Genomic DNA, 12,703 nt, shown 5'->3' on the forward strand with positions numbered 1-12,703 from the left:
TTGGAGGAGTGAACATCGGCTATTGTTCGCTGCCGATGAACGTGGTGTTCCCCCAGTGATGTCACAGAGCTGGCTAGCTGTATACTACTGGGGGCTGGCTGGCTGTATACTACAGGGGTCAGGCTGGCTGTATACTACAGGGGGCAGGACAGCTGTATACTACAGGGGGCAGGACGGGTGTATACTACAGGGGGCAAGCTGGCTGTATACTACAGGGGGAAAGCTGGCTGTATACTACAGGGGCAGACTGGCTGTATACTACAGGGGGCAGGCTGGCTGTATACTACAGGGGGCAGGCTGGCTGTATACTACAGGGGGCAGGATGGCTGTATACTACAGGGGGCAGGCTGGCTGTATACTACAGGGGGCAGGCTGGCTGTATACTACAGGGGGCAGGCTGACTGTAAACTAGAGGGAGCAGGCTGGCTGTATACCACTGGGGGGCTTGCTGGCTATATACTGGGGGGCTGTGACCAATGCATTTCCGGTACATATACAGTATTTTTCTATGAAACCATATTATATTTTTAAAAAACCATGGAGCTGCCATCTTTATCAGAAATGCTCCTTGTTCCTTTCTTCGCACTGTGAACAATTGCAGTTGACTAAGGCTTTCTGGTATGTTAATCCCAACTAATAGCAATTAAACACCATCTGGTTAATGACTTGTTATTCCTATCACACAAATGCTGATATTGTAAGGTAACAATTACCAATGGTTTCATTATTCCGCTAACCCTCTTTGTCCCGCTTTCCAGTACAACTTGCTCTTTTATTTGAAACCTAATCTTTATATAATGAGTGAGATAGGAAATGTCCATTTATAGGATAATAATTTGACGTTTGGGTGTATTTCATGTGACACGGTCACAAGCTAAGGATCACTTGTTCACGCCATCCAAAGATTTGTGCAGGGTCAAGTCGGGTATTGTGGATGCTGTTACGTCACCGGATGCAGGACTTCATTCCTCATAAATTACTAGAAGTAGTCATTGACCAGAGAAAGCCATTCTGTGTTTTCCCGATTTATACCCATTTCCTAAGTTTCTTATTGCCTCATCAGGAGCAATAAAAGGGTGAGCTACAATGATATTGAGTGCAGGTAAAGCTCTGACTGGGGGATTCACAAACTCATGTTCTCTGCTCGGTGATAGAGATGGATTGAAAAAGAAATAAAATCCTAAAGGATCACATTTCCTTAAGGAGAATCTGCTGTTTTTGAGTGACAGTTCCAATATCTAAATAGGAGACTGCTAGAGCTGTCACCCTGAGCTTAGTGGAGAGACCTCTAAGTAGGGACCACCTCCTGGGCACCAGGGTCATCTACATAAGGAATTGTTAGACATGCAAGTAGCATGACCATCACCAGGGATGTTTACACTGCTACTCTCATCCTTAGAGGTACCCTCTCACTAAGGCAACCATTTTTATATGTCTATGTTTATATATCTTTGACTACAATGACGAAAACAACATGTGCCCACAGAGAGCATATACAACAGGTGCTATATGTTTTGTATCAGATGTTACACTGATACACATATTCCAACAGACCCATATTCCAACTCCTGCCCATGTTTCCAGTGTGTCCTTCCATTGGAAGTCTATTGAAACATGAAAAATGCAGATGCCAACCTTCATTTTTTTTTTCAGATCTGCAAACACAGATGACACACAGAGGACACACAGAGCATACACGGGGCTGTGGAAGTGTATTAAGTGGCATTATTGCTGTGGAGCTGCTCTGCTAACGCCCCCCTGAAGCACTACAGGGGTGTAACTAGGAGAGGCAGGTCCCAAAGCCGACCTAGCATCTCACACATGTGAGTTACAATCACTCACATTTATACACTCATATATACATTCATTTATATACTTATACATATAAACACCATATACACACATACAGCATAAGCATACAAACAGTAGATATACGCCACATATAGCACACATTCAGCATATACATACAAACATATAATACCGTGTATACCCATGCAGTATATACACATCACATATTGCACACACATACAGAAAATACACACATACAGTATATACAAACCACACATATACAGCATATACACACCAAACCCAACATACAGCATATACACACCAAATACCCCAGATGCTGGGGCTCCCAGATGCTGCGGGCATCACAGCAGCTGCTATGGCTGTTACTCCTGTAGTTACCTCCTTGTTTGCATATTTCTAAAGTTAACTTTTGGCATGGAAGGAGCAGTTAATAAAAAAAAAAACAAGGTGTACGTGACAGGGGTGGGTATAGCCATATGTAACATAGCTTTTAGTTTGGGTATGTAAATCATGGTGATGGATTCCCTTTAATATGTATCATCTGCTTAGGACCCTCCTGTGTTATCCTCAGCTCTAGGTATCAGTGGAAGCATCTGCACATTACATGCACTGTCACTCACTTACATTAAATGAACCACAACCTTTCCCTCGCAGAGGCCACTAACCTTCTTAAATTTAAAATCTCATTGAGCCGTCATGAACAATGAATGGGAACATTAATATAAATGTTTCGCTACATTAATCTTTTTTACATATCTATATGATAAATAAGGTTGTGACATAACCCAGAGTCTCCTGCACGGCCCATATCTAAGCAGCCATCACTACACGCATTGTGGTAAGCAGCTGGGCTTTTCCTGCATTTGTTTCCCATGAATCATAATCATTAAGAGGAATAACTGTGCAGTCAACAGTGCAAATGCCTTCCCTGTCACATTTCTTGTCAATACTCCAAATTAATTCTCCTTCATTACACCACTGCAATTTTGGCTGAGTATTTAGAGCCACAGTTGTACAGTCTGGTCACCAGAGAAAGTAAAGCTCGGAGACACTCATTATCTGCATGAAAGCGCTACGTGCTGCTATATGGTGCGGGATACTGATATTCACAGCCTGCCAGGGAGGATGCTATAGGGGATTCAGCAAAGGATAGATTAGTCTTTCCTAGCCTGGCCATTGTCCATTGTTCAGGAAATGTTATGTATGTTGGCAAGTGCTCTTTACAGAGGATGTCCCAAGATCAAGTTCTATAATATAAATGAAGTTAAACCTATTAGAAAAGGCTGCTTTACAGCACAGGCACAGTCACTCCTCATTAAAATTCTTTTAAGCGACAGAAGCTTAGAAATAATTATAGGTCACGCAGCGTTAGAGCCTGGCATGTGGCGTGTACACTGAGGAAATATGGATCTGATGGAGACTTTTGACTACTGTGCTTTTACATACTGTTGGAGAAATGCTATGTCAAGCAATACTGGTCAGATGCAGGCCGGATATACACAGCTCTGGTCCATGGCGTATATAAGTCTGCTCCTAGCCAAAAACCTTTTCCCACCAGGAGGGGGTGAAGACACCTGAATTGTCAAAACTTTATCTTCTGCTTCTAGCTCAGGCCAACATCGTAACTTCTCCTAATGACCATGGAGTTTGCTGCCCAGAACATAATCTGACTGTAGGAATACATCCTAATAATAAGGCAACGTGTTAATTAAGGCTAGCAAGAGTTTTACTTAAAGGCTAATGATACAATAGCTATAAAACCGCTATATGGTGACAGCTGAAAGGGAAAGATGGCATATGAGGAAATGCATGACTTTCAACTACAGTGTTAGCTTTATAATTATTTGCATCCCAAAAAATTCTCTATGTAGGCCATGCCTTAATTTATACATATGTTTCCACAAAGTTGCTTTTGTCACTGCTCACAGTAGAAATTGTGTGTTTGGCCCAAGCCCATGGACCCTTTATCTCCCTTATAATCCAACGGCAGCCAGATTTAAGGACAGAACTTAATGCAGTTCACAGGGAATCTGCCCGGTGGAATAGTTGTCCATCCGGACCCACTATGTATATTTTAAGGGGTGTTATCATGGTAGCGTTTCTCTTTAATTACCTTTACCTTTGTAGAATTCTACTTTATACATCATTTATGAATACTGTGTTCCTTTTCCTTGACAAAGAATCAGGCGAAGTAGCAGACATGTATTCAGAATAAAGAAGTAGCTTGATTCATCCCCATGTGAAATATGTACCAAATAAAGAATGTACTTTCTCTCACACACAAGCACAATGATGTCTGATTCTGTCTTTGTGTGAGTAAACCCGTGGAGGTGGGATGTGATCCCCTCTCAACAGTTGAGTGCACAAGAGAAGGATAATAAAGGCTGATTCTCTCCATGTACAGAGCTGCTGTCTGCCTTGCTTCCTGCTCGGTGCACAGCTCGTGCCTTGTACTCCTATTTGTCCCTCTCTGTAGCCTATCGCTCCATGTACAGCTATAGTTGACAACTCTTTTCTAGCTTCTCTCTATTAAGATCCAACCTAAATCTCTCCGTCATCCGTGGCCTTCTTGTCTTGTGGTTCTGATCTTTCAGGTCTGACCTGTAACTTTCTCATGCTCCCAAATCTTTCATCTATTATTAAAGTAAATTTGAGGGTTTACTCAAGATTAGGAAAACATGGGTGTTTATTTAGGCAGAGCACCATACCAGTCCTAGGAATATCTATGATATTGAAGCTTAATTTCATATCTCACACAACCTGTACACAGGGATTGGCAATGATTTTGGAAGAAAACCGTGATATTGTTTCAGTACAGCCCATCTAAAGAAAGTCTACATTAATAAATATTCTTGGTTTTCTGAAGTTATCGTCCATTATCTTTGTGAAAACATATCTTGTTTAACTCATTAGAAAATAGCAAAACGTCTCCTATTCATCCTAATGGGATTCTGTTTTAATATAAAAATACCCATTCTGGTGCCCAACATGACAAAAAAATTAAAATCTTTTCTGAAGGACAGGAAGGCAATAGTTCCTCTACAATGTAGCTACCTCTACAATTATAGATGTATATAAACACAAACAAATGAACAGAAGGGACCCTAAACCCCAACAGCCATAGGAGATTCCTGAAAACCTGTGATATATTCAACAGAAGGGAATTAACATGTGAAGTTGAAGGGAATGAGATGATAGGAGAAAAACTGATGCAGCACACACCATCCACATAAGTTTTACATAGTCAATTGTCATCCGTTTCTTCATGTTATGGATAACAGATATATACAAATTACCCTTGGCCTTACCCATCCTGTTGGGTACCCTAAGGGTACATGCAGACGGCTTGTCTGGCTATGGAGAGAGGAGGGGGGAGGAGCACTCACCCCTTCCATGCTCTCCTCTCGGGCGTCTGCGTGGACCCTTAGTGTCCATTACATTTGCCAATAAACTGCCAATTACTGCACACCTCTGGTGTTAAAAGGCCCCTTCACTAGTGTAGAGATTTGTCTTGTCCTATAGGAAAGGTGTCTATTATGTTTGAACAGCTCCATCCCTTGAATTTGATTCTGGTTCTGTGTTCTGCTCTGTTAACAACCCCAGCTTGACCTGACTTTTATCTGTATCTGTCTGCCCCGACCTCTGGCTTGTACCTAGGACTTAGCAGCCTTGACCAATGGCATCTTGTTCATATAATGTTGGATTATTGCCTGACACCGAAGTCTCCAAACCAACCTGAGCCTGTGGCTATCCACAACAGGACCACCAAAAGTCCAAATCCCTTTTTTGAGGAAAAAGGGTGAAAACCAGAGAGGTCCTGGTTTAACTCCCTTAGTGGTGGCCCAAAGTCAAACAGCACAATGGATGCACATTGTTATACTGGGGGTTATACTGGGGGTTTTTACTACTACATTTTATTTTTTGTAACAAGGAGTTTATAACTTTTTGGTTTAGAATTTTATTATGAATCCATAGTAAGGTTCTTTGGATATTTCTTGAGATCATTAAAACTAAGCACCACTGTGTCAGCTATGCTCAGAGGACACATATGATCGTCTAATAAGGTTAATATTCAATCTACCTTATCATTTCCGTTGTGGAATGTTTTTATAACCATTGTGTGAAGCCACCGTATTAAAGCCTTTCCATTTCCCCTTTTAACACATCTAATATCATGGAGACTTTGTCATGCAGAAATAAAGATTGGCTTTCTTCCCCTGCAAAGTAGTAATGAATGGTTTCTTGGAGCACCTCACTGTGTCATGGATCTGCCAACTATAACCATCCAAGAAGTTTGTCTGCAGTGCAGTGAGATGAAGTCATATTATATCAGGGCTCGCTACTTCTTGTATGCAGCTATTGAATATTTTTTTACTATGATCACTTTTTGCGGTCGAGAGATCACGTCCTCTTTATTCCTTGCCTCAGTACGATCACAGAGGCTATAAATTAATATAGTTAAGTGATGTCTTAGTGCCTTAAATTTCAAAAACCTTGCATTAAATAGTTAGTTAGTTCATCGCCGGGAATTATTGTTTTTATTTTTTTTAAATATTGGAAATTTTAGATTGCCACAATACTTAATGGCCCACATTTATCAAAACTAGTGCAAACTAGAGTGCAGTGTGCAACAGATTCATGAAATGTGTCACACGTTCTTCATGAATCTGCCCCCCCCCCCCCCCCCCCCAACTACTCAGACAAAATGCTCCATTTTTTATCTGGTGCACTTTCTTCATGCTTTAGAATTGCGGCGCACATTGGCCATAATTTTACCGCAGACAGAATTGGGCCGCACAGACCGACTACACACTTACCTGCCCCTTTTGGTGCACATTTTTTCTGTCTTGTCGGGCACAGTGTAGCCGCAACACAAAACTGGCGCAGATAAATACATGTGCAAGCAGTTTGCACGTTCTTTACAGAGTCAGACAGAAAACTGGTGCAAATACTTTGATAAATGTGGTCCAATCTCAGACTGAAAATAGAGGCGTCTGAAGTTAGAAACCATCTGCAGCCTCTAAACTTGACTCATCTCAGGCCAAATATGAATCTTCTCTGCTCATTTTCACATGATTTTAGAGCAGTTTTTTTTAGGAAAAGGGGTGAGATTCATATAAAAGAGGGGATTCTAGAAGGGACATTATAAACCGTGGGAGAGCTTGTAGTATAATGAGATAAAATCTGGTTAGAAAAATGTCACTGATAAAGATTGATCACCCATCCTTAGGTAAGAATACAAGAGTCCGAAATGACATGCCTCTTGGGTGCAGGCCCAAGAATCCTGCAATACCACTTTAAATAAAATAGTTTTTGTTTCTAAGCTCAAGATTAAGATCTTGAATGTGAATCACATCCTTTTTCCCTGTTTCTTGTTATCATTCTTGAGCGGTCCCACAGAAGAGTTTCACCCCTGTCATCAGTCACCTATCAACTTGTGTATCAGTGGTTCTTGTTCTAGAACAGAACACCACAAGCCTTGGCCTTGCCTGCTACTGGTCCCAGGACCTCATTGACCTGCCACATAATCTACTATAACGTTCTGACCAATGTGTCTGAGGACTACAAGAGTATAAATAATTATTTTATATTAGTTGTTGGATAATACTGATGGTATATGTTTCCTGCCCATAAAGCTGTGCCAGATGTTTCTGCAAATTAAATAATATTAGCTATTTATTTTGAGATATTAAGTGTTGAACTTAGATAACTAAACGTTACCAGGAATCTGGTCTGGATAAAGAGGATGTCTTCAGGTGATGATTAAAGGAAATCTACTCATAGATCCAGGCATCGTGACTGTGCCAATCTGCTTATATTTGTTATCCACGGCCTCCTTCCTTCTAAAATCTACTTTTCAAATTACACTTATGAGCCAGAAGGGCTCTGGGGGAGCCGTTATCAGTATCCCTCTGTGCTGTAGTTTCACAGACTGTTACACTGCACAAGAGCACACTGTGTGAGATTAAATCAGGCAGAGGGAGCAGGGCTCCTGCACAGTGCTCATTAGTGTAGTTTTTATCTATGACCCTTGATCTATGAGTAAATGTTCCTGGTTTATCATGCTTGATTGTGATGATAGATTTCCCTTAACTGTACAGTATATTATCTTATCAGTACACATGCTTACAATACATCCCTCTTCCCTCCTTGTAGAAGTTTTCTACAGATTCATTATTGATGTTTTTACTTTTTACTGCTTTTCTGTATAACCTACTTTAGGGATTTATTTAGGTTAGTCACAGATAGACGAGTGGTTTTTATAATGTTCTTCTGAGAGGCTGGAAGGTATGCTTTCAATAATAAATGAATAGAATGCTAATAAAAAAAACTTGTTTAAAGGGGAACATTTGTTCCCATTTTCTTAAAGGGGATCCCTGGGGGAATTAATGCTGAGAGGTGGTTAAAAAATGAATGAGTATGTATTCCCATCTCATTGATCCATCCTTGATCTTTATCAGAGAGGGTTTTGATTTGTGTTATTAATAGTCGTGATACTGAACTTCCAGGAGATTCTGGAATCAGGTCAGCGGATCATGGGAACTGCTTCCACCAATCCATGGCTTCCTCAGACCACCACACATGACTTTTGACATCAGATAAAGTGACGTCATGTGGTCTCAAGAACTATGAATTGGTTGGGTACCGGTGCACATTTTTATACTTTTTATCCTTGCCCGACACCCCTTGATTTCTAGCAAGGACTAAGGCAGTGTTTTATTTAATTATGCCCTATCTTGTAAATAGGGGAAAATTGTTATAACAGGGAAAACCCTTTTAGGAAACAAAACAGCCAACTGGAAATATGTTTAGTTGATTCACAAGACACAACACCACTTTCAAAAGCAACTGGACCCAAGAACCTCTATTTGTGACTTGACACTCATAGGTCTTAACCCTGACATATACATAGACAATCAAAGGTTACATGATCAATCTGATTGCACCTGAATTTTAGGGTGCAGCACAAGTTCAAGCATTTAGTGTTGAAATTAAAAAACCTTTTTAACAAAATTTTGGTCTCTTTATGGTTAAAATAATTTGAGATGTTCCAATGGAGTCTTGGAGCTTTGATGAAGACTTGTGACAATAGCCCTAAAACATCTTGTACAAATAAAACGCTGCTTGCTATTAATCCGCCTTTCCCAAGGCTTAATACTTCAATGGGAATTGTAGATTGAGTCTCAGCAGACATAAGAGATTCCCGCTAAACATGTCTCAGGACCCGGGATGTAACATTCTTTCACTGGATGCTTGAACTCACCGATATATCACTTCACAAGCAAATAGGTTTTCCTTCATGGAATGTCTTTTATCCAGGAGGATCCTTTATCTTCTCTGTAGGCTGCCTGATTCCCACCACTCTCACATTAATGAGTTGAATTGACATGGAGGCCCATTGGAAGTACATGTAATTTAATCTTATGGGTACAGGGTCCCCCTTTGCAGGTCACACTTGACTCCATAATGGTTAATACAGAAAGAACAAAGTTCTGTTATGTGCCGCAACACAAATGGTCTTTACAATGTATTATTATTTAGTTGTATCCTTCTACGTATAGTGCCATAACGTTGGCTTGTATTGGTAGTGAACACATGTACACTACATGTAATTATCTGTGTTTAAAAGATAAAGATATTTTATGTCTAATGTGATGAAATATAAGCAAAGCATGAGCTGATTCTTAACAATGGCCTGTATAAGCTGCCTGATATGAATATATACGGCATCTAAAGTTCCTCGGTTGCCATTGGTACTTTAAGTTTATTAATGCTATTTAAGCAGGGTGCAACATTCCTGAGGCGAGCTGAGCCTCTTGCCTCAGGCAGCAGTCCCTGCAGCAAGATGGGGGGCACAACTAAAAATAGTGTCTCTTCACACCTTATGTTAGTATGGGAGTGAGATGCTGCAAGGAGAACCCACTTACCAAAAATAACCTGATGTATTATTTCTGGAGGGGGTGCTGTTTTATAGCTCAACTTAGGCAGCCGAGAGTTTAATTTTATCCCTGAGCCCTTATAGCTCATTGGCATAATTTTAAAAGTAGATTTTAGAAAGAAGGAGGCCATGGATAACAATTATAAGAATACTACCACAGTCACACTGCCTTGAGCTATGAGTAAGTGCCCCTGGTTTACCATGCATGGCTTTGATAGTATATTTCCTTTTAGAGTGGTATTTTCATGTATAGTATTTACGATATATACACTTGGTACATAATAAATTTGTACCTAATGGAGTTGTTTTAGTTTCCCAGTTTTAGATTGTTGCCTGTAATCTGTGATTTTGTCGGTACATGAACCCTTTGAACTGTTGCTATATAAACAAAGTTTTTACTTTGTTTAAGATCCTCCTTTTACTCAAACATGACACATGGAAGAGCAGATCATTTGTACAGGAAGTGGTATTATAGGATTACTTTCAAAACATCTGCAGCAGTCCAGTATGTGGTTTATATATAAGGAATGTAAATGACTGTACTAGCACAGGTCTATACTCCTAGTAAGCAATACAGCATACAAATAACAAGACAATACAGCAGACAGATACTTATGAATCTCTTATATTGATAAATGGACTGCCCTCCCTGCATCTCCCAACCTGCCTTTCAACCTGTCAGACACTACAAAGTGGCCTCTATAATATCCCAAATATAAATTGTTGTATGACTAAAGAATCCAGTAACATATACTCACAATATCACTTGTAGTTGTCACTAAAAATGAAAAGAGCTCAATGGCAGTATTAATAGTTGTACCTAATGATGATATAAGTAGTAGAACCACCATGCTACATATTTAAAGAGAACCTGTCACCTCATTTTTCACAAATACAGCTAGTGACCAGTTCCCATAAAGCCCTATTAGCTAAATTCCACCTTTCTTTTAGCTAAAAATTGTTTACCTCACGTTCCCTTCCCATCTACTCCTGCCCATGACATTTTCCTCTTCACCATTCAGCACTTCATGTCATGTGACCACAGTGATGTCATCTAAGGTCCTTTACCCAGTAACATTAACATCACCTCATGTATGTATCAGATCACATGAAATCACAGCATGCCTCCATGGATTTCTATACCTCCACATTCTCTCTGGAGGCCTTCTGTGATTTCATGTGATCAGATACACGCATGAGGTGATGTTAATGTTACTTGGTAAGGGTTCAGTTTCAGGAGTGGAGTGAAAATAGAGGAGGAGCAGCACTTAATGATAAGTCCTTCCATTAATCCACACCTGCTTTTGGCTTCAAAAACCGCATCTGAAAAACTGAAAATGTGGTTGCACCCTAAAGCAAATCTTATTAGATTAAATCTTAGATTACATCACCCTGGTGACATGACATGAAGGGCTGAATGATGTAACATGTTCCAAAAAGACAACACCTAAAACATCTGATACATCATTTTCTACCCCTAAAGTAAGCCGAGCTGTATATGTCTATAGTCCCTATGTATTAGTTCCATACAGCAGCATGTCCTAGCAGTGAGACCTGTCAATCAGGAATAAGGAGGCAGAGCAATGCAAGTAGTCAGGGCAATGCATGTAAAATGTAATATGCACAGCCCCATTGATATCATCAGGTGAGTTGCATATAATAATTAATAATAATCATTTTAAAATTAAAAACTGATTTTTTTAAATTGCAGCCATGGAAAAAAAACATTTCCATTATTTTGGGTGGGTTAATTTGAGTGGCAGGTTCTCTTTAAGATGTTTTAAAACTTATTACCTTTTCTGTTCTTGCAGGACATAACCTATCCATCGGACAGACTAAGGAAAGGATAAAGCAAAAGTTTCCTCATTGAACTGCTGTAGGGTGAGTACATCACTTTTTGGAACTATTTAATTTTTGTATTGTTTTTTATATAAACTTACTTGTATTGCAAATACTGCGTGTGTAAAAACTATTTATATTGTACAGTTTTAACAATTTGAATGTATGCTAGAAGATGACTAGATGTCATCGGGACACACGTACCATAAGTCTGGTTTTGTCCGTCTTTGCAAGTTTTTTAGTTAACACATTGGGGGTCATTTACTAAGGGTCCAATTCAGGTTTTTTTCCGAGGGGTTTCCCAAATATTTTCGATTTGTGCCGATTTTCCCTGAATTGCCCCGGGACTTTGGCGCGTCGGCATGCATGCGACGGAAATCAGGGGCGTGGCCGTAAAAAAAAACCGACAGATTCGGAAAAACCGCCGCATTTTTTTAAAAAAAGTGTCGCTTGACACGTGCTTACCTGCACCCAGCGGAGGACGGTGAACTTCAGTGCAATCCGACGAACTTCAGCACAGCAGCAACACATGGTGGACGTCGGGGAACTGCCTTAGTGAATCCCGGCCGGACCCAAATCCTCCGCAGAGAAAGTGCCGCTGGTTCGCGACAGGACCGGGTAAGTGAATCTGCCCCATTTTGTTAGTTCACCCTTTAGACTACAACTGTATGTATAATTTCTGTAAATTCCCAGAGAAGCTTGGCAGATATGACATGGTTAGTTAGAGAGGAATTATAGTGATAGTGCTTTATGTACACAGTCACAGCTTTGGAGCCATGAAACAATGACAGTGTTAAGGATCGTTTTCCATTTCATTAGAAATTAGAAAAATAAAAGCTGCAATTCTACAGCAAATTAGTGCTAAATACAATTTGTTTATAGAAATGAATAAAGCCGTCCACACAAGATGAAATTTTGGCATTGATTGGTGGGTTTGGAATGATATCACAGGGAGCTCAACAATAATTCAATAACAAAGTAATTGGCACATTATTGGGGGTTTGTGCACTTATCTCTCAGCCGCACATGCGGGATCCATCAGAAAAAAGAGGATTTGGGTTCTTATTCACTGCGTCAAATCCCCTCTCTTGCTTAGTGCTTTAATTTGCATGATTG

General features: G+C 40.1%; 1 protein-coding gene across 25 annotated transcripts in view; it reads left to right on the forward strand.

The window, feature by feature from the left end:
* The window catches only part of SORBS2 (sorbin and SH3 domain containing 2), a 188,061-nt gene that overhangs the window by 44,473 nt on the left and 130,885 nt on the right, over window positions 1-12,703 (forward strand). For all 25 annotated transcript variants that reach the window (XM_072122669.1, XM_072122687.1, XM_072122681.1 and 22 more), the window contains one exon: window positions 11,560-11,629. The gene's annotated coding sequence lies outside the window, so the exon portion shown is untranslated. The remainder of the gene's footprint in view (window positions 1-11,559; window positions 11,630-12,703) is intronic.

The sequence above is a fragment of the Engystomops pustulosus genome, chromosome 1, assembly GCF_040894005.1.
Source record: "Engystomops pustulosus chromosome 1, aEngPut4.maternal, whole genome shotgun sequence".
NCBI classification, from domain to species: Eukaryota; Metazoa; Chordata; class Amphibia; order Anura; family Leptodactylidae; genus Engystomops; species Engystomops pustulosus.